A 26,653-nucleotide genomic window follows, 5' to 3' on the forward strand; every position below is an offset into this window, starting at 1 on the left:
ATATCAGAAAACAATGCAGTAGCCCAACCAGGTGATCTATTCATGACTTAAGTGTTATTCACCGTCAATTTATTCTAAGGCTGTACTCTATGGCGTACTATAAATATGTTTGGAATTCATTTCATGAAGATGACGCTACATCTTGTAACCGGAACTTTTTCGTCACATCTACACTCCTTTGCGACTTAATACTGATCATGAACATTTGTTCCACACCAGGAATTGAACCGACTTGTTCTGAAACGAGGTCTATTACACCTGATTTAAGTTAGCAACCACAGCTAACTGTAAACACCAAACATTTGTTAGTTCTTGAGAGGAACTATGCTTGAAGTTTAGTAATACATATTTAGTTGTTCTGGTATAGGATTTTGGTGATCTGTATGACTCTTATAGAGCGTAGACGGTGTTTCGGTAGAGCGTGCAAAAATTTAAGAGGATATAGAGGATGCTCCTCCTAACAATTTGAGGATAGATACTGGGGTCGGGAAAGCCAGCTTAAGAAGATTATAGGTACAAAATCACATTATTGTGTACGTTTTTTACATTATTTAACTGCAAATACCAACACTGGCACAATGAACGTACCATTTGCGCTGTACCTTACAAAATATGCTGAAACTGGTGGCCATCAACCTCAATGCCAGCGTGACATCGGTGAACAATATGCTGACCCACCCTATCAGCCGGCCGAGTGGCCGAGCGCTTCTAGGCGGAACCGCGCGAACGCTACGGTCACAGGTTCAAGTCCTGCCTCGGGCGTGGATGTGTGTGATGTCCTAAGGTTAGTTAGGTTTAAGTAGTTTTAAGGTCTAGGGGACTGATGACCTCAGAAGTTAAGTCACATAGTGCTCAGAGCCATTTGAACCTTTTTGAACCACCATGACAAATATCCCTTTTGTATTTCGAATTACGTCACAGGCAGCTAATAGGAAAAACAGATGATTCATAGGAAGAAGCTTAAGGGAAGGTAACTCACCGATGAAGGAAGTGCCATATAAGGTGCTTGTTCCACAAATTCTTCAGTATTGTTCATCTATCTGGGATCTCTACCAGATAGCACTGATAGAGCAGATAGAGATGATCCAACGTAGAGCGGCACGTTTCGTCACGGCATCTTTTAGTTTGCACGATAGCGTTACGGAGGTTCGCAACAAACTCCATTGGCAGATGTTACAAGAGAGACATTGTGCATCATGGAGAGATTTCCAATTAAAATTTCGGGAGAGTTGTTTCCGATAAGAATAGGACAACATATTACTTTCCCCCAGATACTTCTGACCACGAGCAGAAAATTTGAGGAATTAGAGCCAATACAGAGGATGACCTACAATCATTCTTCCCACCCGCTATTTACGAGCGAAACAGCGTTGGAGGGATGAATTAGTGGTACAAAAGTGCCTCTCCCACTCACCATTAGTTGGCTTGCGGAGGATGGGGTAGATGTGTCTAGTACAGTGCCATACTAATGTGCTGTTTTATCTAGCACATAAAAATAAGACTCACGAAGGACTGTGTCTCTCCGTCCAACCCACTTCTGGCACACAAATGGCGGAGTTGGGATGATCATGTGCCATAATCGTGGACGTTCAAGAGTGTAAAAGGAGGTGTGATAGGGCGGCTGGATGCCTTGGTTTGTCGTTATTACTGGAAAATGTAGACAATCCTGTTGCAAAGTATTGCTAACATAACTCGCATTGAAGGTGTTATGCTCTTTAGACGGAGGAATTTAAATTTACTTACACAACCGTATAGAACCGTTCTACGAAGAGTTTTTCGCTACTTTCGTGGCTGTAGAGGATATAGAGAAGTGTTTGAAATAGAGACTTCGCAATTGGTAATTTGTGTGTAGATTATTCATGTGTATGTGGGTAGAGCTTTCAGAAGCGGACGGTTGCAGTTCGAACGTATAACTTCCTAATTATTCGTCTATAAATTACGCTGCCGGAGTGATGCACTCTGTAGATAGGGGGAAGAGAAACTCTTACGTCCAGGATGCTAAGTGCAGTCGACAACCTGTCAATTAAAAGAATTACTTCTTGCTGAGAGTCTTCTTAATTGTCGCAATATCGGGAAAATCGGCAGTATAGTAAAGAAACACCAAGTTAAAACCGTCTTAGGCCAGCCCAATAAAACACGGGCATTACTGGGAAGTGTGAAATATGACCTCGGTTTGAGAAAGACTTGCATATACCAATTCCCTTTGAGTGTGGGAAGACTTATATCGGACAAACAGCACTCACCATCGAAGACCGTTGCCGAGAACATCAAAGGCACACTCGACTTAAATATCCAAATAAAATGGTTCAAATGACTCTGAGCACTATGGGACTTAACATCTGAGGTCACCAGTCACCTAGAAGTTAGAACTACCTAAACCTAACTAAGCTAAGGACATCACACACGCCCATGCCCACGGCAGGATTCGAACCTGTGACAGTAGCAGGCGCGCGGTTCCGGACTGAAGAATATCCAAATAAGTCGGCGGTAGCAGAGCACTCGTTGTCCGAGAAACACGAGATAGATCATGTCCGTACCTAGATCTTGGCTCAGACTTCTAAAAATTGGGACAGCGTTATAAGGGAGGCCTGGTTCCATTCGCACCGGGGAAGATCTTATCAACCGAGATTACGGCTACAGTCGCAGCAAGGCTTTGGACCCGGCATTGAATGCAATTAAGAAGACGCTCCGCAAGAAGTACGAACTGGCGACCAGGGCGGACGTAGCAAGCACGTCGGCGCTACGGCAGATTCCGACGCCCGCGTCTTCGCGACCGCCGGGGCACGGGCGCGGACGGCGGTGAGAGCGGCCCGCGGGGTGAGGGGCTTTAAGACGGCCGCCCGCCCTCAGGAGCTCAGTTCGTCAGCGCACCTGACGATGGCGACCTGTCTGAGCGCCGAAATATGGTGGCCGTTGGACACTATAAACCGGAAGTATACCCATAGACTGTTCTAGCAAAAATTCTCCGGGAGAAACTGAAGAATCACAGTATCTAAACTGTTCTGTAACATCGGGAAGAAAAATCCGATTCAGCTGTTGCAACACTTCATTAAGCGGAACCGTAGTGAATAGCGTTACCACATCAAACTAACTAATTGTGTCAGTAAATTAAAAAGGCAGCTGCCTCTAGCTGTACCACAGCTCTTTAATTTACTGCCACAATTTTCCGAATTCTTGATATACGAAACCAATGGGTCAACTTTCGGTAGTAGCGGTGTTGTCAAATAGTTGGCATAGAAATCATAGCGATGCTCAAGCGAAGTTAAATCGGAAGTTTTCCTGCTTTTTAATAAAGATGTTTTTGACCACATAGGTAGAATCTTGGAAAAGCGGAGAATCGCGGTAAATACAAACCCACATTGAATATACGATGTCACCTAAAATTGGCCAATAGCTGGAAAAAGAAAGAAGAACGGTAAAAAACTGACTGGAAGAGCACAATGACAACAGCAGAAGATGGGACATATCCACTGTTACGGTACATGCTTTGCAGCCAGGTTGGGCTTTAAGGTGAAATCCATTGGACCACAGCATAATAGCCTGGAACACTTTTTAACTGTGACATTTCCGTCCATGAATGTTCACTTTTTATATTCTGTTTTCTGTTATAGCATTTTCATTTAGTCGCCGAGTATTTTCATTCACTGGACGGCATGATGATATTTTTAAAGTACTATTCTCTCATCGTGTCCGCCAATTCGTCTAACCGGTCAACACCACCGATATCCAACTACTATCTCGTTATTTCATGTGACTGTGTAACAAATGAAATTTTTAGTACACTCTCTGCCAGTTTTGTGATTGGTATCAGTAGATGTACTTCTTAACTACATTTCAGTGCCCAGATGTGATTCTAGGGCAGGCCAATCTCTTTTAATAGGCCCAGGATGTGTTGTTAAGCTATATCCACTAATACAAGGACATAGTACCACTAAAACGTGTGTATGCGTAATGCAGCGCCACTTGTTGTGGCAGTACGACTCTGTTTCTACGACTGGAAATGATATGGCTAGCGGACAGTGCTCTAGGGGGGTGCACACTCGACCACGTATCGAATTAACTCAAATGATTCGAGACAGCTAGACGAGAGTATCTAGACTGCGGTTTATACATAATGGCAGTTACGAAGGTAACTGACAATGTATATTTAAAGAGCATCGTTAGAAAGAACGAAATCCGGTTCCATTACATCTGTCTCTCTCTAGTTTCAGGAAGCAGAGAGTTTTAACTCCAAGTCAATAGTACATTTGTTCAAACGAATGATTTTTCTTACATTCACTCTGATGGACGTTGAAAAGCGAGCTGGCTGCTTCTGAAGGCAATAAGAAGTGATGACGGGAAGGAACGCTAGCTTGAACTCACAAGTCGAGTCTTTTCTGTTACCTTGAACGTGATCGAGATCAAGGACTTGAGATGGGCTATACTGCGTAACTATGAAAATTCCCAGCTCAAACGTCACATACAGAGATGCAAACAACACCAGCTCCACGCACAGGGAGCACTCGCTTAGCAGTACCGCGTTTCGTGACGTCCATGTGGGGAAAATAACGAGCTGGCCGCTGATGTGCAGACTCCGGGATAATGAACCAGACTGACGTCAACTTCGCACCCCTGCGGTGGTTCGTAACAGTACGGAATAAACGAAAAACAAATTTTCTGAATTCAACATGTCGGACCTGCGATATCTGATGTATAAATATTAAGTGGGCAAGGTTACACTAATTGTTGGTCAGGTCGTTGCCAAATAATTGTAAAAGGAATTGTTTTCCGTATGTGACCAGTGGTATTTTGCAAGTTCCTGGTGTCCTTTTTTTATCAGATTCCACGACGTACTTCACTCCCTCGTGGCATGCTACACTTAATTGAATTCATTTTCAATATTTTGTTATCATTAATTCTTTCTTGAAATGAAATTAATATATCCTTACAGCCGGTCACATACTGTACTAAAATATGTGTCCCGGTTTTTCCGGCCGTGTTATACGGTTATACATATTTTGGTTGTACGATAGAGGTAACGATTACTTCCTTCAATCTCGCAATTCATCTATCTCTTAGAATATAGTACCTTTTGAAAATACGGTTCTGGTGATATACGTCTCACATGAAGGACGTGTGCGCGTCCGCGCTCGTCCGCGCGTACTTCACATGTAGTGTAGCTACATACACTATGTGATCAAGAGTATCCGTACACGTGGCTGAAAATGAAAATTCGTGGCCCCCTCCGTCGGAAATGCTACAATTCAATGTGGTGTTAGTCCACACTTTGCCTAGATGACAGCTTGGACTCTCGCACGCATACGTTCTACCAGGTTCTGGAAGGTTTCTTGGGGAATGGCAGCCTACATTTCACGGAGTACTGAACTAAGAAGTGGTACCGATGTCGGTCGAGGCCTGCCTCGAGGTCGGCGTTCCAAAACATCCCCAAGGTGTTCTGTAGGATGCAGGTCAGGATTCTGTGCTGGCCATTCCATTACAGTGATGTTATTGTCGTGTAACCACACCGCCAGAGCCCGTGCATTATGAACAGGTGTTCGATCGTGTTGAAAGATGCAGATCCCATCCACGAATTGCCCTTCAACAGTGGGAAGCAAGAAGGTGCTTGAAACATCAGTGTAGGCCTGTGCTGTGATTGTGGGACGCAGAACAACAAGTGGTGCAAGCTCTCTCCCTGAAACACACGATCACACCATAACGCCACCGCCTCCGATTTTACTGTTGGCACTACACACACTGACACAGGATGTTCACCCGGCATACGTCATACCCACATCCTGCCATCGGATCGCCGCATTGTGTACCGTGATTCGTCACTCCACAGAACACTTTTCCACAGTTCAATCGTCCAATGTTTACGCTTCTAACACCGAGCGAGGAGTCAATTGGCATTTACCGGCGTGATGTGTGGTTTATGCGCACCCGTTCGACCATGAAATCCCAGTTTTCTCACCTCCCGCATGACTGACATAGTACTTGCAGATGATCCTGATGGAGTTTGGAATTCCTGCGTGATGATCTGGATTGATGTCTGCCTGTTACACATTGCGCCCCTCTTCAACTGTTGGCGGTCTCTGTCAGTAGACGAGGTCGGTCTGTACGCTTTAGTGATTTACGTGTCCCTTCACGTTTCTAGTTCACTGTCACATCGGAAACATTGATGTTGAAGGTTCTTGCACCTAGGGACGTTTGGAACTGTGGAAATCTCGCTTGCAGAGGTATGGCGCAAGTTAAACCCAGTCACCTGACCACGTTCGAGGGTCATGAGTTATGCGGAGCTCCCCATTCTGCTCTCTCACGGCTTCTAACGAGTCCTGAGGTCGCTGATACGGAGTACCTGGCAGTAGGTGGTAGCACAGTGCACCTAATATGAAAAACGTTTTTTTTTTCTGGGTGTCCGGATACTTTTGATCACATACTCTCTTTCTAGCACCTCGATCATTCTGTGTGATTTATGATTACAATTGCTCATCGTTTCCTATGTAGTTAGGAGTCACAGAGTATTCTCGCATTCATAGAAAAAAGTCGGAGATTGAAAGATCTACCACATTGTCTTTGACCAACCCTCCCTCTAAATTTGCAACCTACTAGAAGCAAGAGTTTACCATACCCGCTACATTGCATGTATTGTGAAAGAACACAGCGAGTTGAGTCAATAACTGTAGTTCAGTGAAAACAGCTCCACACCAATCTTACCTACAGCACCCATCCAAGTGCGCAAGATATTTTCAGATGCATGCATGTCAAATAGGTTGGCACCCCTTTTCGTTTTGTAGTGGATGTAAGAGAGTTGTGGTAATATAACAGATGGTTAAGAACAAACATGTGGTTCAAGCATATTGGAGCTCAGGACAGATAGAATTTGAAGAATTTAATGCAAATCAACTACGCTATCAATTGTAATGTACTGGTCTAGTGTTTGGAATCATTACCAAGAAGGTAATGGAAAAAGGGGAATGATCGTATAACATGAACAAAACCACTCCTAAAGCTCGACAATTCAGCACTTAATCATGCTGTAATTTTAAACCCATGTGGTTTCCAAAATGTTAGTGATTTGGCGTTCACTGCCCTTAATACTCTAATACAGGATATGTACGTCCACCATCTAACACAGATCCACCCTGAAAGTTTTCAATCCACTCACTATGACGGCAAACTTTAAGATGATAAAACTGCATCCTTCTAGACGAAAGAAAACCATAGCTTCTTTTATGATACATGCACCACATTGCTTCCTGGAGGTGTATTGCGTGGTTAAGAAATTATGCAATGCTCGCATCAACCCTATAAAACGATCGTCAGCAACGGTAAATGCATCTGACAAGGAAACAAACACACACTGTCGATGTTTGATATGTGAAATAACACGCCATGCTTCACTAAATCTATGAACAGGAAAACTTTTACAGCTTTGACAGGGAGGTTTAGGAGTGTGGAAATCTCGCGTATAGACATATGACGCAAGTGACATCCAATCACACGACCATTTTCGAAGACCGTGAGTTCCGCAGAGCGCCCCATTCTGCTCTCTGACGATGTCTCATGACTATTGAGGTCACTGATATAGATGTGGCTGTAGGTGACAGCACAATGCTCATAATATGTAAAACGTAAGTCTTTTGGGGGTGTCCGGATATTTTTGATCACATAGTGTGCTTGTACAAGATGTCTACATAAATGCCACTCGAAACATCGAGTATCATTCTGTTTTCCGGTATTGATGAATAATGGCTCACATTTTATACAATTACGGGATTTCTACTTATATCTGAGTACAAATCAAAAAAGTTTGGCATCAGGTCGGATCCGAGAGTTCCGGAACCTGTACAGAAAACTGGAATAGAGATCAACATAAACATAATTTCAGCCCTTTTTATTGCTCATTAAAACCACAAATTGCATGTTGTACCACCATACAGCCATAGCTTCAGAGGTGATGGTTCAGACTGCTGTACACACCGTTACCTTTAATACCCAGTAGCACGTCCTCTTGCGTTGATGCGTTCCTGTATTCGTCGTGGCATACTATCCACAAGTTCATCAAGGCACTGTTGGTCCAGATTGTCCCACTCCTCAACGGCGAATCGGCGTAGATCCCTCAGAGTGGTTCGTAGGGCACGTCGTCCATAAACAGCCCTTTTCAATCTGATAAGGTTCATGCCTGGAGAACATTCTCGCTACTCTAGCCGAGGGATGTCGTTATTCTGAAGGAAGTCATCCGCGAGATGTGCGCGATGTGGGCGCGAATTGTCGTCCATGAAGACGTATGCCTCGCCAATATGCTGCCGATATGGGTGCACAATCGGTCGGAGGATGGCATTCACGTATCGTACAGACGTTACAGCGCCTTCCATGACCACCAGCGGCGTACGTCGTCCCCACATAACGCCACCCCAAAGCAGCAGGGAACCTCCACCTTGCTGCACTTGCTGGACGGTGCGTCTAAAATGTTCAGCCTGACATGGTTGAACGCACATGCAACACTCATCGGTGAAGAGAACGTGATGCCTGAGTGCTCCAGTCGGCATGTTGTTGGGCCCATCTGTATCACGGTGCATGGTGTCGTGGATGCAAAGATAATTTTCACCATGGACATCGGGAGTGAAGCTGCACATCATGCACCGTATTGTCCACAGTTTGAGTCGTAATATTATTCAACACGCTGGCGTTGCTGTCAGGGATCCCCCGTGTCATAATCCGTAGGTAGCGGTCATCCACTGCAGTAGTAGCCCTAGGACAGCCTGAGCGACGCATGTCCTGTATCACCGTATCTCCCCCGTGTCCGAACAACATCGCTTTGGTTCACTCCGAGACGTCTGGACACTTCCCTTATTGAAAGCCCTTCCTGGCACAAAGTAACAATGTGGTTGCGAGCGAACCGCGGTATTGACCGTCTATACATGGTTGAACTACAGACAACACGAGCCGTGTACCTCCTTCCTGCTCTAATGACTGGCACTGATCGGCTGTCGGACCCCCTCCGTCTAACAGGTGCTGCTCATGCTCGGTTGTTTACATCTTTGGGTGGGTTTAGTGACATCTCAGAACAGTCAAAGCGACAGTGTCTGTGATACAATATACACAATCAACGTTTATCTTCAGAAGTTTTGGTATCCGGGGTGAGGGAAAACTTTTTTCTATGTGTGTACATTTACAACTACTAATTTCCTAATGGCTTCGAGATGATGTTCAAAAAAATCTGTTGTTATTTTCGAAACGTTGCTTGGAGACATTAACATGCCTTAATATGACTTCATGACAGCTAACAACAGGCCGTTTCTAGAAACGGAATTTACTTAATATTTCGGTTGATATAAACTACTAGGTATTTACTTCAAACTAACTAATCATTTGTCCATTAGCATTTGTCTATTTACTTGGCTCCATGCACTGAACAGGTACTACAAACATTTTTATACATACAGTATAAACGAAAAAGACATAGCCCATTTCACTTGAAAAGGGACACCTAACATCCTTTACTTTCCATGACCTCGAACAGGTAAAAGCCGGTTTGTGAGATCCAAGTCAGGATGGCAACGGGTAGCAACCGTCATATGACTGAAATCTGTGCGGACGAGACAACTAGGAAATCAATGCACTTGATAAGAACCGTCTGTGTATTCGAAACAATCAGTTGATGAAGACACAAGTATGAGAGTGTCGTATTCTATCCGGAGACTCGATGTAAATGATCCATGTTGAGACGAAAGAGAACACTGTTTCATGATTACTACGACGAAGTACTAGAAACAACCAGTTGGTTATCATCTACAGACACAACACTTCTACGCCTGTGATATCCCAAACACTGCCGCACGCCAACTGCCTGTGATGTGCAGGTTACTACGGAGTAAATTAGGAACTAGCCCTCATTCACATGTCTTCTTGTTCGACGAACTTCATGCACCTAATGCATCGTTTACAGAGAAAAATTTCAAATTCAACACACTAACAGATTTCCACGCGTTTTGCTTCGCTGTAGCAGTTTGCTACATTCCAGCATAAACTATCATTGTCTTCATCAAGCAGTCGACATCGATTATTGAAGCAGAAGACTTTCAAATTCCAGACCTGCCTTCTAGATCTAGATTTTCGTGCTTTTGCTAAACCACTGAACGTAGACATTACCTTTCCCAATCGGATCTTCTGCTCGCATTACAGCGAAGTTGTCGTCCACGGGACTATCCTAGGAACTTCTCCGTGCATTCTAGTCTTAACCCATACAACAACATTAACACTGACATTTTCGTTTAGAAGATAACATAATAACATTTGATAAATAACTGAGCAGAGCAGCTAAGTAGCTGCGAAATATACTTCGACTGGACACGGATTATTTTCCATTAGACACAATTACCTTCGCTGGTGTTCACTCAAGTTTGACGCTACGGTTACCTTAACGCTTAAGTCATAAGGTGTTAGAGTATCTCTTGTGTCAGGTACAGTTCTCTGAAAAGGCGACAGTCGGTAGAGTTGACGTGTCGAAAAACTAAGATTTTAATATGAAAAGCTTGCATGTCTGTAGCATTTCCAGGTGGAAGCATGGTCATGAATGTTAGCAGACGCGATCCTACACATTTGGAAGTAAAGATTAATTAAGAGTTCAGGAAAAGGTAAAGTTAATAGAATCAGAAGGTCTGGTACAATATGCACTCTGAACTGTGAGAGGCCCAAGTTCAGTCACTTTGGCCGTTAGAATTTGGAAAGACGCCTGTTGACGCGCCAGTTTGCCGACGTAATTCCCGAGTGCACATTATTGCAAGCGACATTGGCACTGTTTCTTTCTTGAGCAACAAATCTATTTCATTTGTACATTCGACTAATTTACCTCCCATTTGGGGATTTCGTTTGTACGAAATAATGTACGCAGAGTGTTGGTTTGGAGCCACAATTAGGTGCGCGGCGTATCTGTTATGGGATTACCGAGCTGTCCACCAGCCGAGTGAATTTTGAGTCGGGCTAAGTCAGGAGAAGGCGATATTGGTGGTGTCTGCGTTTATTTCCTGTCTTGGTATCTTACCTCCTGCTGCTGGGTAGAGTCAAGGGGCTGCAATGCCTGAGATGTGGTAGTAGTAGTCGGGCTCTAGCATCCTATGCTCAGCAGTAAAATTGTTTAAAATTGTACAAATGATGGGTGACTCCTTGTGCGGAGAAATGTCGACTTTTGGAGAGATTGAGCCTGCTAAGAGAATCCTTTCCTGCCTGAACAACCAGTTATCGGAGATTGTGAAAGTGGATATTTATTTATTTATTTCATTAGCAATACCGAGTAACCCACCGACTTGAAATGTAAGGTAGGTCAGATGCTTCTAAACCTAACAGCAAAGATTTCTTACTATTAAAATTTTATTGGTATGCAGTTGTTTATGCTATTTTAATGCTATAAAGAACATAATATATAAAAATTTCTCTAACTTGACAGAGAACTGAATTCTTAACAATCAGTCGCAAAACCACATATAATGTAAAATAAACACCACAGAAGGAGTATGCATCCAGTTACCTAGATGTTCTTTGTTTTACATTATATGTGATTGATAAGTCACATGTCCGGCTACTTTTTCTATTCCATATATTGTTTTATGACTGACCTCTCACGTATTCAGCTACTTTTACATGATCTGATGATGCCCCAAAAGGGTGAAATGCATCATTTAAATTACGTAATTTCAAAAGGGAGACCGTTTCTGTTCTGAAATAATTCTTTTTCTGTCTAGTTGAGGAGAATATAATCTATATAAAGCAAGTGTCAAAATTAATACAAAAAGTGTGGTGGAAATATGTTGCAATATGTAGAGGGAAGTGTTACGCTATATTTGAACGTGTAATACAGTAAAACTAGCGTGTTGACTGATAATTGCCTTTTTCGACCTGTTTCAGATGACAAGGTCTCGGTAGAACTTCGAGCCATTCTCATCTTAAATGGTTCAACTTTATCTACGATGGTTGTGTTTGTGTGTGTTGATATTTTACTTGGAGCGTCCCATGTCAGGATACTACATGATTTTCAGAAGTTGTTTGCCTGTCTGATAGTTAGTAGTTGTGGTATATTCTGTGAGATGCCTCGGATTCACACATACCGATGATATTCTGATTGAGCATTTGCACATGTAATATATGAAGTTTAGCTTTACACGAAGTATAGAATGTAGTTCAGTGCTCCTTGTGTGCAGTAGCCCTTAAATAACTTAATACAATACATTCATACTTTTGTACATAGATTGTACAGAAAATACATTTGTTATAGAGGTTGTTACACAAAGATACGGTCATACTTTCAGGAAACATTCCTCAAACACAAAGAAAGAAAATATGTTATGTGGACATGTGTCCGGGAACGCTTACTTTCCATGTTAGAGCTCATTTTATTACTTCTCTTCAAATCACATTAATCATGGAATGGAAACACACAGCAACAGGACGTACCAGCGTGACTTCAAACACTTTGTTACAGGAAATGTTCAAAATGTCCCCCGTTAGCGAGGATACATGCATCCACCCTCCGTTGCATGGAATCCTTGATGCGCTGATGCAGCCCTGGGGAATGGCGTATTGTATCACAGCCGTCTACAATACGAGCACGAGGAGTCTCTACATTTGGTACCGGGGTGGCGTAGACAAGATCGTTCAGATCCCCACATAAATGAAAGTCAAGAGGGTTGAGGTCAGGAGAGCGCGGAATTGGTCCGCCTCTACTAATCCATCGGTCATCGAATCTGTTGTTGAGAAGTCTACGAACACTTCGACTGAAATGTGCAGGAGCCCCATCGTGCATGACCACATGTTTTGTCGTACTTGTAAAGGCACATGTTCTAGCAGCACAGGTAGAGTATCCCGTATGAAATCATGATAACGTGCTTCATTGAGCGTAGGTGGAAGAACATGGGGCCCAATCAACAATGGCTGCCCAAACGTTCACAGAAAATCTGTGTTGATGAAGTGTTTGCACAATTGCGTGCGCATTCTCGTCAGCCCACACATGTCAATTGTGAAAATTTACAAGTTGATCACGTTGGAATGAAGCCTCATCCGTAAAGAGAACATTTGAACTGAAACGAGGATTGACAAATTGTTCGATGAACCATTCGCAGAAGTGTACCCATCGAGGTCAATCAGCTGCTGATAGTGTCTGCACACGCTGTACATGGTACGGAAACAACTGGTTCTCCCGTAGCACTCTCCATACTGTGACGTGGTCAACGTTACCTTGTACAGAAGCAACTTCTATGACGCTGACATTAGGGTTATCGTCAACTGCACGAAGAATTGCCTCGTTCGTTGCAGGTGTCCTCGTCGTTCTAGGTCTTCCCCAATCGCGAGTCATAGGCTGGAATGTTCCGTGCTCCCTAAGACGCCGATCAATTGCTTCGAACGTCGTCCTGTCGGGGCACATTCGTTCTGGAAATCTGTCTCGATACAAACGTACCGGGCCACGGCTATTTCCCCGTGCTAACCCATACATCAAATGGGCATCTGCCAACTCCGCATTTGTAAACATTGCACTGACTGCAAAACCACGTTCGTGATGAACACTAACCTGTTGATGCTACGTACTGAGGTGCTTGATGCTAGTACTGTAGAGCAATGAGTCGCATGTTAACACAAGCACCGAAGTCAACATTACCTTCCTTCAATTGGGCCAACTGGCGGTGAATCGAGGAAGTACAGTGCATACTGACGAAACCAAAATGACTTCTAACATGGAAATTAAGCGTTTCCGAACACATGTCCAGATAACACCTTTTCTTTATTTGTGTGTGAGGAATGTTTCCTGAAAGTTTGGCCGTACCATTTTGTAACACCCTGTATACAATACGTTGTTTGTAGCTTTACATAAAGAAAAGAATATACTTCTTTCTAGACATAATAAGACGAATAATACATTACTGCTTGTCTACGGTGTACTTTAAACAACATGCACTGAAGAGGCCTAGTGGCGCCGCAGCTTAGACGCTACCTTAGTCTGATACAGTCATACGATACAGTCATGTGACGCACGAAGAGGACATCGAATGTGCTGGCCCCGTACTTCTCCGGTATACCGGCTGCCTGCGTGCATCACCTGCCGACATCGTGTTTACCGAAGCTGCTGCCTCCTGCATCACCCCATGCCGTAGAGAATTAACTTACGTTGTCTAATGACAAGATTATTACGAGCTTCAGCCAGCTACACCGCTCTTTAAATGGTTTTAATTCTATTAATTTTTAACGATGAGACAATTTCGGCATTGCATCATCAGGTACTCTTACATGTCTAATCGTTACTCTCATGTCCTGTTTTTTTATATAATTAATAGTTTCTATTTAGATATACATTGGAGATGTGCATCTGATTTTAGAGCCGCGTGGAGTGGCCGCTTAGATAGAGGCGCCGTGTCACGGATTGCGCGGCCCCTCCCGCCGGAGGTTCGAGTCCTCCCTCGGGCATGGGTGTGTGTCTTGTTCTTAGCATAGGTTAGTTTAAGTAGTGTGTGAGTCTAGGGACCGATGATATCAGCAGTTTGGTCCCATAGGAATTCACACGCATTTCATTTATTCTATTTTAGTTGGTATTTATATATGGTATAATATCACAGATCCACTGTCATTCGAGCTGTTGAGAAGAAAAATTGCATTCATAAAAACCAACTAATATCAGATACATATCTCAAGTGTACATCTGAAGAGAAACTAATAATTCTAAAAAACAGAAGATACGGCAGCAACAGCAAATGACGGTAATATGCCGAAATGTCCTCACCGTAAATAATTAATAAAATAAAACTCATTTAAATAGCAGTGTACCTGGCCGTTTCTTAATCTGTTAATTTTTTAATGTTTTATTTGCTGACACAGGGTTTTTCGGTGTAGAGGGGCTTCATTTATAATGAATTGTCCTTACTATCCATCATGTTCTAGTTTTCATATTATTCGGGACCCCGTCTGTAGATCTGAATTGTTGTATAAAATTGTAGAAGGCTTGCTGGTCCTCTTTATCAGAATAATTACTACTCATGTTTCCATTTTTTTCCTTTTTTCCACCATGTTAAACTCAAAATTAAAGTAAATTACGTTATTTGTTGTTCAAGATTTCTGTGAGTCCTTTATGGGCTTGTTCTTCAATTGTAAAAGATTTTTTTGCAATTCAATTCATTTTAAACTTATTAAGTGGCAATAGCCGTTGGGTATATTCCTAACGTTTGCATATTGTAAAACTGGATGTCATTACTTCACAATCTGTTATAATAAATGTTTTCGCGAACGCCGGTCCAGTCTTTCAACGTAATTTATCCTGAGCGCCTAAAGGGTATGCAAATAATTTGAGTTGTCATAAACTGTGACAGGTACGACAGCCACCGAGTGCATTAGTGTTTGACGTGTTTAGTGCTGTTACCAGGCCTGGTAGGGTGTATAAGAAGCTCGTACAGAGTCACATGCTGAGTGGTCACTGTGAAGGTAACGGAGACTTAACTGAGTGCGACACCATTATTAGCAACGAAATGGCTTGAAAGGTCCCTGACCATGGCTGTCCCTGTGGCTGGCTGGTTGAATCGTGCAACATATAGACTTGTGGGGCAATCAGAGGCTACAGTGGCTCAAGACTGGTCTGGTTGGGAACAAGAGGATAGGCATACCCATCACCGAGTCTCCGGTCGACCAAGACTGACCACCAAAAGGGGTGGGCGGTGTACTGAGCACCAAGAACAGCGTAGCCCCTCCACACCTGCACATGACGTCTGTGAACAACTAAAGGACCCGCTGCAGCATTTGAAAGATGGAGAAATTGGCTGATTTATCGACATTCACATGATCGATATGGGATACGCAAATTATACAACGGTATATAGAACAAATTAATTTGATCAGATAATGGTTTATTCCTTTATGTTTATTAAAGGTTATCCATTAGTGATTGCAGTACACGAAGTACTTCTATGGGTTTGGCAATTTCACAGACAGACAAAAGATCAAATCTGGATGGAGGGCACCATTAACTTAATGCAGATTGTAAAAGGTGACACCGATGTCAGGTAGGACAGCGTTCACGAGAAGCTGTGTGTGTACTGGACAGGACAAGGGGACGCCCGTCGCGAGCCTACACAATGCCGAAAGCAGAGGCGTCGTTGGGACTCTGCACGAAATGACTGCCGCTCCCACGTTTCTAAAGCGTTCTTCAGCAGTGAGGGAGTTGTAAAGTCCAGTAAAGGTCCTAAAAGGCGAGCAACAATGAGCTTTGCGGTGAAAAATGCCGAGATGTCGGCGCCGTTGTACCGACAGGAGAGCAATATACCAGTGCAGGCTCTGTGAGAGCTACGACTTTTCATGGCTCTATGCCCTTGGCACAACACACCAGGCGGAGTGTGAGGGTTCTGTAACTGTGAGACTGCTACATTCGCATCCTAAAAATACCTGAAGCCGGTCCCTCCTATATGTAAGGCTGATTGAAGTCTTAGGAGGGTCTCAATGATCAACATGCTGTAACACAGTAATGCGCTCTTTTGAGGCAATGTCACGACAGAGCGAAAACAAACTTATTTCCTTAGCTGCAGGCCTCTGGGCGTGAAAATGCGTGAATTTTATGTCAGTCTGGTCTGACCTAGTGGTTTCTGGAAATTACTGACATGTGAGGATACACTCCAGGAAAACTGACACTTGTCGCTGGAGAGCTGCTTGTGAGAGGCTAGGATTGGCTCTTGAAGAAGAGCCGAATGTTATGAGGAAAAATTGGAGGGGGTAAGGAGTCTTTGTCCGCCGCCAATGAGAAAAAAAATGTATGATCTGCAATCGCCTTCGGCGTGTGTAGGCGGCAATGTACTCAGCGTGTTAATGACTAGGAAAAACACGCCCTTCTGGCATGCATAGTTTTTAGAAGTCAAAATTTGGCAGTCGCTGTCGTCAGATTGCAGAAACGGATCTGTGCGCTAATATTGTAGTAACCTACATATCGCTTCCTTGACTTGAATCTCCGCCAACTTATTTACTTGTACTCTTTCATGTTCTTGTGATGATTTGGCAGTGAACAGGATGTTATTACATATATTTTGTTCCGTACTTCAATGGAGCTTCTGTTCTCGTTTTGTATGACGATTTATAATAAACAAAAGAACTTCAGGTAACTTTTTCCTTCATTACGTCATATCATACCTCGTCACAAAATTAAATTACTGTGTCACTACTCCACCACTTTTTTGCAGTCTGCAGGGTTGTAATTTAGCGTTAATTAAAGTGCTTGCGAAACAAATCATGTTTACAGTCTCCATCGGGCGTCTACATACAGATGCAGGTTAGTTACCTAAAGACGTAGGTGGTGGAATAGTGTCATCCTGCACCATTGGTCAGACTACCAGGGGCCAGACTGGGGAATTACGGTCCCATCCGCAGGCTATCGTTAAAACCAACACATAAATGGCTCTCTTTGAAGCGGTGCAATGACTGTGAAGGACAGAATGCTGATGGATGACAGCAGTGAACCGTTGTTCTGCACCCTCCCGGATGACCATTTTTGACCAGAGTGGCGACGACCTAGAGAGAGGTTCTACTTTTACGACGTTTTGCAGAGGCACAGTGGCGTTTCTCCAGGAGTAACGGTGTAAGAAGCCAACTGGTGGACTTCAGGTAGCTGGTAGTGATTTAGCGAATTCTAACATCACAACAGTACGTTACTGATGTGCTGCGTCCTCTTGTGTCATCTGTCAGTCGATATAATGGTGGTGCCATTTTTCAACAGGACAATACTCGCACACGCAAGGCGTGTTTCTCTGTTAACAGTCTGTGCGACGCGAGGCTCTCCAGAAGCCAGCCAAGTCCCTATATCTGTCCTCGATAGAACCAGAATGCGACCAGCTTGGGCACCTTCTTCATCACAGTGCCCATTCCCAGGGCTCTGAGAACCTGTTACAATAGTTGTGGTTCAGCTTGCTTCAGGGGAGGATACTATGGCTTTATGACACCATTCCCATAGAGTGTATGCAAGAATCCCAGCCAGGTGGGATGAAATGTCGTGCTGATAAATCGTTTCATAATTCATAGTATTTTTTTGTAAATTTTACTCTATTTAGTAGCCAGTAATATAACATTGCATAGCCTTTCAACCCATGTCGCTTAGTTTCCTTTTCCGCTTCTTCTAGCTCACTTTTTCGTCAGGCAATGTACGTTACAATTAACGCGAACTCCTAGAACCAGTACATATAGAAGAAGCAAAGATCTTTGAACAAATTTGCAACAGAAGAAAAGAAAGACTGAACGAATCCTGGCTGCAGAAGAAGATTATGCATCCCTGAAGGAGCTACGTAGATGAAGGACAGACGCAATATTGAATAGCGAATTTAATGGTGGTAATTTCGGTACATTTAGTAATTTGTAAGACATGATAAGCGGAAGTCCAATAAATAAGCCAAGTCTGTGAAAATTAATAACATCCACATCAAAACTGAAACTAGACTGGTGTCCTAAGTGCCACACGCCAAAGCTACCAGCGCATATGACGTTTTGTACCATATTAATACTAACTTCTCCAGCGGATGTGGCGGACCGCTAATGAGCTTCATTTCCTCGTTAACTATATACAATGATTTAATGCTCACACGCATGCAGCTGCGTGCAACACAGGAAGACTGAAATAGTGATGTAATAAATTTGCATCTAGACATTTGAACTGATTATACTCACTTAATTAACTTCTTCAACTCACGAATCTAATTCACATAATAACTAACATCGATGTGAAATTTATTTGGACCTACAGAATCATTCTGAAACAGGTTTTGTGACATACGAAAACTTATGCCAGACCGGTACTCGAACCCGAATTTCCCACTGGTTGCGAGCGGTCACCTTAAACTCTTTGGCTATCCGTACACGGTCCTAGGATCGACCAAAACGTCAGTATGTGATGCTCTTTACGACCCCATTGCTCTCAACTTTATTGGATTACGATCATCAAAAATGTTCAAATCTGTGTGAAATCTTATGGGACTTAACTGCTAAGGACATTAGTACTTAAGGTTACACACTACTTAACCGAAATTATCCTGAGGACAAACACGCACAGCCATGCCCGAGGGAGGACTCGAACCTCCACCGGGATCAGATTACGATCATCATTTTGCCCGTCGAGGCTTTTAATACTAATTTCTAACGATGTCTGAAGAAATGGGCACTTGTGAGGATCGTGCAGCTATACTGAACTAATGAAATTTATTCGCAACTGTCGAATGAAAATATTCATACCATGCGGTTCATGTCTGAAAGATACAGCATATTGCGAATACATTTCATTAATTTACTACTGCTGCAAGATCCTCACTCGTCCCTGTTTCTTCAGACATTGTTAAAAATAAGGATGCGTGAAACCACACACCACTGGCAGGAGGCTGAACTAAAGGCTGCTATTCTATATGCCTATTCTGTTTCAATTAAGTTTTCTTTGTGTTATTTGTATATACACCCATGCACGATTCCTCTATCGACCTATACTACTAACAGCAGCATTGCGGTTCAAATCTCGTTCTTACTGGCCGCAGAAGGGCGCGCAATTTGAGCTAGTGATAAATCCTGTAGCTATTAGGCATTTAGATTAAATTTCTGTTATTCTCGGGCTGTGTCTCGAAACCTGGAGTGAAGCCACCCTATATGAAGGCCATTCAGAGAGCGGGGTTGGAAGTACTGTTTTGGATGGTTAACAGCGTGGAATCCGTTACGGCGTGAGAGTGTGTCTCTTGAGCAACCATACCGGGCCTAAAATTATGGACTGCGAAATTTCGGGATAACATCGTTTTGTGCTACTTCAACATTTTCAGTAGGCAGTAAAGCAGAGACTAGAATGAATATTTCCAATATCTGGGCAAACGTTAATTTGATGTGTCTAATAGTAGAAACAGTAACTAAGGGTTGCAAGCGTAGTGTCTTTCCTGAGAGTCCAGCAAACTAGAAACATAATTCAAGTGTGGGGAATTAAATGCTGCCAATTCACAGAATTCCCCTCATTCTTAGGGAACTTGCGCAGTTCTTCAGAAATCTGCTTGATTTCAATCTAGCTGCAAAGACCTATGTATCTGTTTTTTAACTGTCTAGTAGTGATTTAGCTTAATTTTCATTGCTGAGCCCCATTGCACGCACAGGCCTTTTGTTTTAACTTCTAATAACTAAAAATTTCGAAACGTGTGCATCGTATGAGGAAAAAAATGTTCCAAATGAAAAGGTAATACTTTCGACGGGGAAGCTTTAAATATGGCCACCCTCTAACCACTGCACTATTTGTGGCAGATCAGCGTTTTGTTTTCCAAATAGAAACCACTTTTTTATTTCAGATACGGATTCTGCGCCAAAAATAGAATGTTTTAGCTATTTCTTTTCCATTCGTGGTAGCTGGTACTGAACACTGGCCGAGAAATACGGAGGTTGGGTAGAAGTCAGTCATCCAGAAGGTGAGATTCGAGAGGATTCACAGAAATCAAGCATCAACGAAATCAATACCGAACGGGCTTTGCGAATTTGATTGTACGGTAAAACAATTACATTTCGACATTTGAAAGTACGAAAAATAAAGGGCATTCAGCGTAACTTAATTTTCTGTTCCCTTCGAGGTTGATTTCTGCGAGTCCCCTCACCACCGGAATGGTTAATTTCGGTGAGTCCCCTCCAATCTCATCATCAGGATGCTTGATTCCGGAGTGTTAGTCAGTCTAATTGCCGTAACTCTCGCATCAGTTACAGCGCTAGCTACCAGAATGGAAAAATAATTGAGATAAACGCTAGGTGTTTTTGGCGCAGAATGAGAATATGTATTGAAAAGGGGAAATTGTTATTTTAAAATAAAAATTTGACCCCACATGAGAGTGAGGGCATTAGGTGTTAGCCAGATTTAGCACAGATAGGCGACCGCTTTAAAAATATTCTGTTTTTCATACGGTTAGTATTTTTCGATATATTTAGTAGTTCCAAGTTAAAACAAAGACCCTGTTTATGTACACGGCCTCATATTCAATTACTGTACCAACTCTAAGTCCGTGTACAATAATTAGTTGCCGCGCGGCGTAGCCGCGTCGTCTGCGGCGCCTTGCCACGGTCCGCGCGGCTCGCCCCCGTCGGTGTGTCCTCCCTCAGGAATGGGTGTGTGTGTCGTCCTTACCGTAAGATAGTTAAGGTAATTTGTAAGCCTAGGGATCGACGACCTCAGCAGTTTGGTCCCACAGGAACTTATCACAAAAAATAATTAGTTATTCTCCTTACGTTGAAATTGTTCGAAACTGCCGTAAGTCAACTCAGTACGATCGTTTTCCAAGCTCTGAGGACTTCATCATCAAGCGCGTGGCGTGACGTATCGCTGCGCACCCTTGAAGTACATATCGGCACAATCACGTAACGCTGCCACGTATAGCTTCTCATTAATAGGCAACGTCAACTAAAATGTCAAGTCTAGACTGATTATCGTGGATAATGTTATACAAAATATACCCGTTACACGTGTGGTTTCTACTCCTGCCCCGTTTCGTTATCCGTAATAACAAACCTAGCGAGGTGGCGCAGTGGTTAGCACACTGGACTCGCATTCGTCAGGACGCCAGTTCAAACTTGCGAGTTAGGTTTTCCGTGATTTCCCTAAATCGCTTCAGACAAATGCCAGAATATTTGCTTCGAAAGGGCACGGCGGACTTCTGTCGCCATTCTTCCCTAATCCAAGGGGACCGATGACCTTGCTGTTTGGTAACCTTTCCCGCATCAACTCACCGACGTGATAATAAGTGTTAGAATCCCCATTTTGTTTGATACTGGTTAAGATGAAGCTATACGCGACATCATCTCATGAGTATGCAGATATATTCTTTGAAGGTGTGCAGCAAATTTATTGTCACGACATGTAAGTTAAGATAAAGTCATCAGAGCAGGGAAATGGATCGTAATGAATGAACATCAACAATTATAACGGTTTGAAAATAATCTGGAAATAAAGAGATTAAGTATTTATTCTACGTAGAGATAATACGTCAACTGACGAAGACATCTATTCAGCTATTTTCATTAATTAAACACGTTGTGTAGCTGGCCGTCACCTATAAAAGTAAACGGATCAAACGGTCACGTTAGGGATCATTTGGAACACTACTGATCATATTTTGCGGAAATATGTTACAAAGTATGTTTTCGACCATTTGGATGTTGGTGCTGTGAGGTTTCGTGTTGATGATCTTGGTTTGCATAACGAGTATGACGTGAAGTGTGTTTCTTGAGCACTATCTAAAATGAGGGTCCTTTTACGTTCCGTGAAGGATGCTCTTGGTTTTGTAAGGCGGGTACCTGCCGTATTCCTACAGTCGTATCAGCCGGGCAAATCGGCCATTTCAGAACATAATATTGGCACCGGTCATCCTTTGGAATATAACAACACGGAGATTCTGGCATATTCTTCCAGCTATAATAATAGCGTTGTTAAGGAAGCTGTTGAAATTAAATAGCGAGTGAACTTATGAATTGAGATTGGATAACTTCTACATGTAGTCCTACTCTCTCACGTGTCAAAAAACAGAGGGATAGAGTTTCTGTTACCTCACTGATTGATTATAAATTTCTCTATCGATAACTTATGACGTCGGTCACCTTTGGTTTGTGTCGGCGATAGTATCTGCAGAGTTTATGTGCGAGTTGTGTTTACGGAGTTTCTCTGAAAACCGAAGTTTTAAATTCGCCAGCACAGCGCATACATGCTGCAGCTTTGCTTTGAAAATGGCGGAGTGTGCTCCTGACGAAATACTGGCTGTTGTCGGTGACGTCACCGGCTACATTGCCGGCCGCGGTGGCCGAGTGGTTGTAGGCGCTTCAGTCCGGAACCGCGCTGCTCCTAAGGTCGCAGGTTCGAATCCTTTCTCGAGCATGGATATGTGTGATGTCCTTAGGTTAGTTAGGTTTAAGTACCTCTAAGTTCCACGGGCCTCATGACCTCAGATGTTAAGTCCCATAGTACTCAGAGCCACTTCAACCATTTTTTTTTTTTTTTTTTTGTCACCGGCTACACTGTCGTAGTTATTGTAAGAAATGTTTACTTCTTACTGCATTTTCGCTGTCTGTCCAGCAGAATTTCGGAATCCGGCTTGACGTTTTAATTTATTACATCTATACTATCTCTATTCGCCAACAAATTTTTGTTTACAGTAGTTAAATGTACCAATAAATGTACCTACAAAACATTTATTTATTTATTTATTTATTTATTTATTTATGCATTTATTTTACCTGGCAAGATTAGGGCCTTCAGGCCCTCTCTTACACCTAACCAGGCATACTCAGGTTGAACGAGTTACAGTTTCTACTTAACATTAAGGACATATAGCCTATTATGCAGTATTGATGTTAAAGAAAAAAATAGATATTATAACAGTAGTATAATGATAATTATAACAATAAAAAATAATTATAACAATCAATAATAATAATAATAATAATAATAATAATAATAATAGTAATAATAATAATAATAATGACTATGTATATGAAAATAAACATACTTTTCTTTTCTGAATGTCAGTCCCATTGTTAGTTGGGAATTTTCTCGTTATGTTCTTGCAGCTTGTGAGTTATTCTCATCGAGCAGAGACATAAGACGATAGAATGGGGTGAAAGAGATATATAAGAGGTAGATAGGTTAGAGGAAGAGAAATAGAACGGTAAAATTCGAAGCTGTGATGGAGAGGAGAAAGAAAGAGATGGGAGGGGCACAAGAATGGTGGTTATACCGTCCCTAATATGTAAGCTTTGAGTTCCCTCTTGAATGTTGAGTAGTTCTGGATAAGACGCAGATCACAGGGGAGCGCGTTCCATAGTCGTATGGCTGAGATGGAGAATGACACGGAGAAAGATTTTGTGTTATGTAAAGGTACAGCCAAGATGATAGACGTATCCGATCTGGTGTTGCGATTGTGGAATGACGATAGGTTTTTAATGTGAGAAGATAAGTATTGGGGGCACCAGTGGCTAAGAAATCGATGAAGTAAGCACATCGTGTGGAGATCGCGTGCCGTATGTGGGCGTATCCAACCTAGCTGGGAGTATGAAGGACTGATATGATCATACAACCGAATATTGCACACGTATCTAACGCAAGCATTCATCACTAGCTCGAGGCATCTAGAATTTTCACTATTTGTGTCGTGTTGAACTACATCGCAGTAGTAAAGATTAGGCAAGACTAGTGTTTGGACTAATTTTTGTTTAACATGGGTTGGAAATATTTTTCTAAACTTTTGAATTGCATGTAGGGAGGAGAGCGATTTCCGGCAAGCTGTGACTGTTTGTTCTTCCCAGTTTAGGTGTTCATCCAAGATTATTCCAAGGTCTTTTACTGTTTTTTGGTATGGTAGTTGGGTACCATTGAGGAGTATTTTAGGGACTGTTTCGCGAAAGTACCGGCTGATTAACTTTGGATGAGATATAAGTATGACCTGGGATTTCTTGGGGTTTAGTTTCAGACCTAGGTTCTGCGCCCATCGAGAAACAGAACAAAGATCTGCGTTCATACTCGCTACTGCGCCAGCAATGTTTTTGGGGCTTGCACTTATGTACAGTTGGATGTCGTCGGCATAAAGATGGTAGTTGCAGGAGTGAATCACTGAAGAAATATCATTAATGTACAGTGAGAAGAGTAGTGGACCAAGGACGGAGCCTTGGGGAACTCCAGAGTGCACGCTTTTCCATGATGACTTTTCCGACCCACAAATGACTTGTTGACTTCTGTTTTTGAGGTAGCTGTCGAACCATTGTATTGCGCTGTTTGAGAAATTCAGCTGTTTCATTTTAATTAGTAATATATCGAAGTCAACTGTGTCAGAAGCCAAGCAGTGTTAGTTCAGAAGATATGACATCGTAAACATTGTTCTGCGTGAAATACTAGCTTTTCTTGAAGCTGAGTGCAAATTATGCAGCCTATACTGATCCAAGGAAGTTAGAGTCGTTAAAGAATCGGAGTGAGTGCGTTTCTACTATCGTAGAGTCTTATCCAACTAAACATTTCAAATAGCTGTATGTAGGGAGTTGCAGTTGGGACTTCAGTGACGTAATACAGGTACGTGTTTGGTCCTTAGATGCATGAAGACCCAGACTGGGCACACATCATATTACTGTTTGAAGGACAACCTGTTTAACAGACGGGTAGAACAGTTTATTTCTCAGAGTGCCCAACAGTGAAGAATAATCTTAAGAGGCTACTTCGTAACATCCAAACGGGAATTTGAGCCCCCCGTTATCCGAACATAAACTCTAAATCTTAGTCGCTCATCCTATAGGTGAATGATGAACGCTAAGAATACACTGGTGTGCAAAACTAATCACGTGAAACGTCATTGTCAAATGTCATAGCTCGACAGCTCGATACGTAGAAAGAACTGCTACAGCACACTACAGTACAATACAGAAGGTAACTGAATTAAATTCACAATGAGAAGAATAAAAGTGACACTTCTATTCAAAGACAATGATTCATGATAGTCCTGTGGACATTAGGCGCACGGGAGATAGCAACTTGTGGTTTGCAACCATACCAACCTTCGTTCACGGGAGCATGTTTCAAGCATGCAGTTTGCCGTCCGTAGCCATCAAATAGCCTGTTAAGAACCATGTCTCGTCTTTTTCATTGTTCAGGTGGCCATCATTAAACGCGGTGACCTAACTGCAGCTATTATTTTTGAATAAAAGTGACATGTCTTTTCGTCTGATGTAGCATTTCTTCCAGTTACCTTCTGTACTATACTGTAATAGTATTTTATATGTATGGTCCAAGTTTCATCGACCTATGACACTAGGCAGTAACACATTATCTGAAGGTTACCTTTCTCCCAAACTTTTGCGCACCAGCGTAGCGTATGAAAGAAAGAGAACTAATAATTTAACGAGAAAACCGTGACTCTAAGCATTGAACGAAAGATCGGATGAGGAAATAACAAGTGTCTAAGGAAAGCGTCTCTGTTAGGACTCAACAGTCACTCAGAATCAAATATAGAAGATAGCACGGATGAAGAATGTGTTGAAGTAACATAAATCGAGGAAGGTGTTACAAAATGTGGTTTCAAAGGACACTCATTACAGCGGAAATACTGTCAATGAAGAAATGAAACACTGTATTGCGTTACGCTAAGTAAGCCACAGTATCCTTATGGAACAACTGTGAAGTATAAATGTTCTAATGTACTAACTCTGTCACTCATTAATTTCCCCCTGTTACCTGTTTCTGCTTTGTGACGGTATGTAACCTTCAGAACCAATAAAAGAAAAGTATGCTGCAAACAAAAATTTTTTAAATTTTATACATGTCTGAAAATCCAATCTAAAAAAATGTAGAATTCGCACCATTAATTGTTACCACACAGTGTTATTCGTAAACGATTTCGGGTGGGACTGGTTATAGGGAGACATTAAAAATAGAATTACAGAAGTCTGTTTAATTAGTAGCATCTATCAGCACGCACTTCTTGTTTCATAAATGTCTTATATCCAAGCACCTTCCTTTACTATGTACTTGTCTGAATGGGTTATCTGTCTGAAAATGACGACCTCAAACCGTTGGTTATCTATTTACGTCTATTATTATATGTACTCAATATTCATAACGCTCATACAGAACATGGGAACGAGTACATTTGTATATACGATATAGGAAGTAACATTCGCTGTCTGAACATTGCTG

Source organism: Schistocerca gregaria, chromosome 3, assembly GCF_023897955.1.
Source record: "Schistocerca gregaria isolate iqSchGreg1 chromosome 3, iqSchGreg1.2, whole genome shotgun sequence".
In the NCBI taxonomy this organism is placed as follows: Eukaryota; Metazoa; Arthropoda; class Insecta; order Orthoptera; family Acrididae; genus Schistocerca; species Schistocerca gregaria.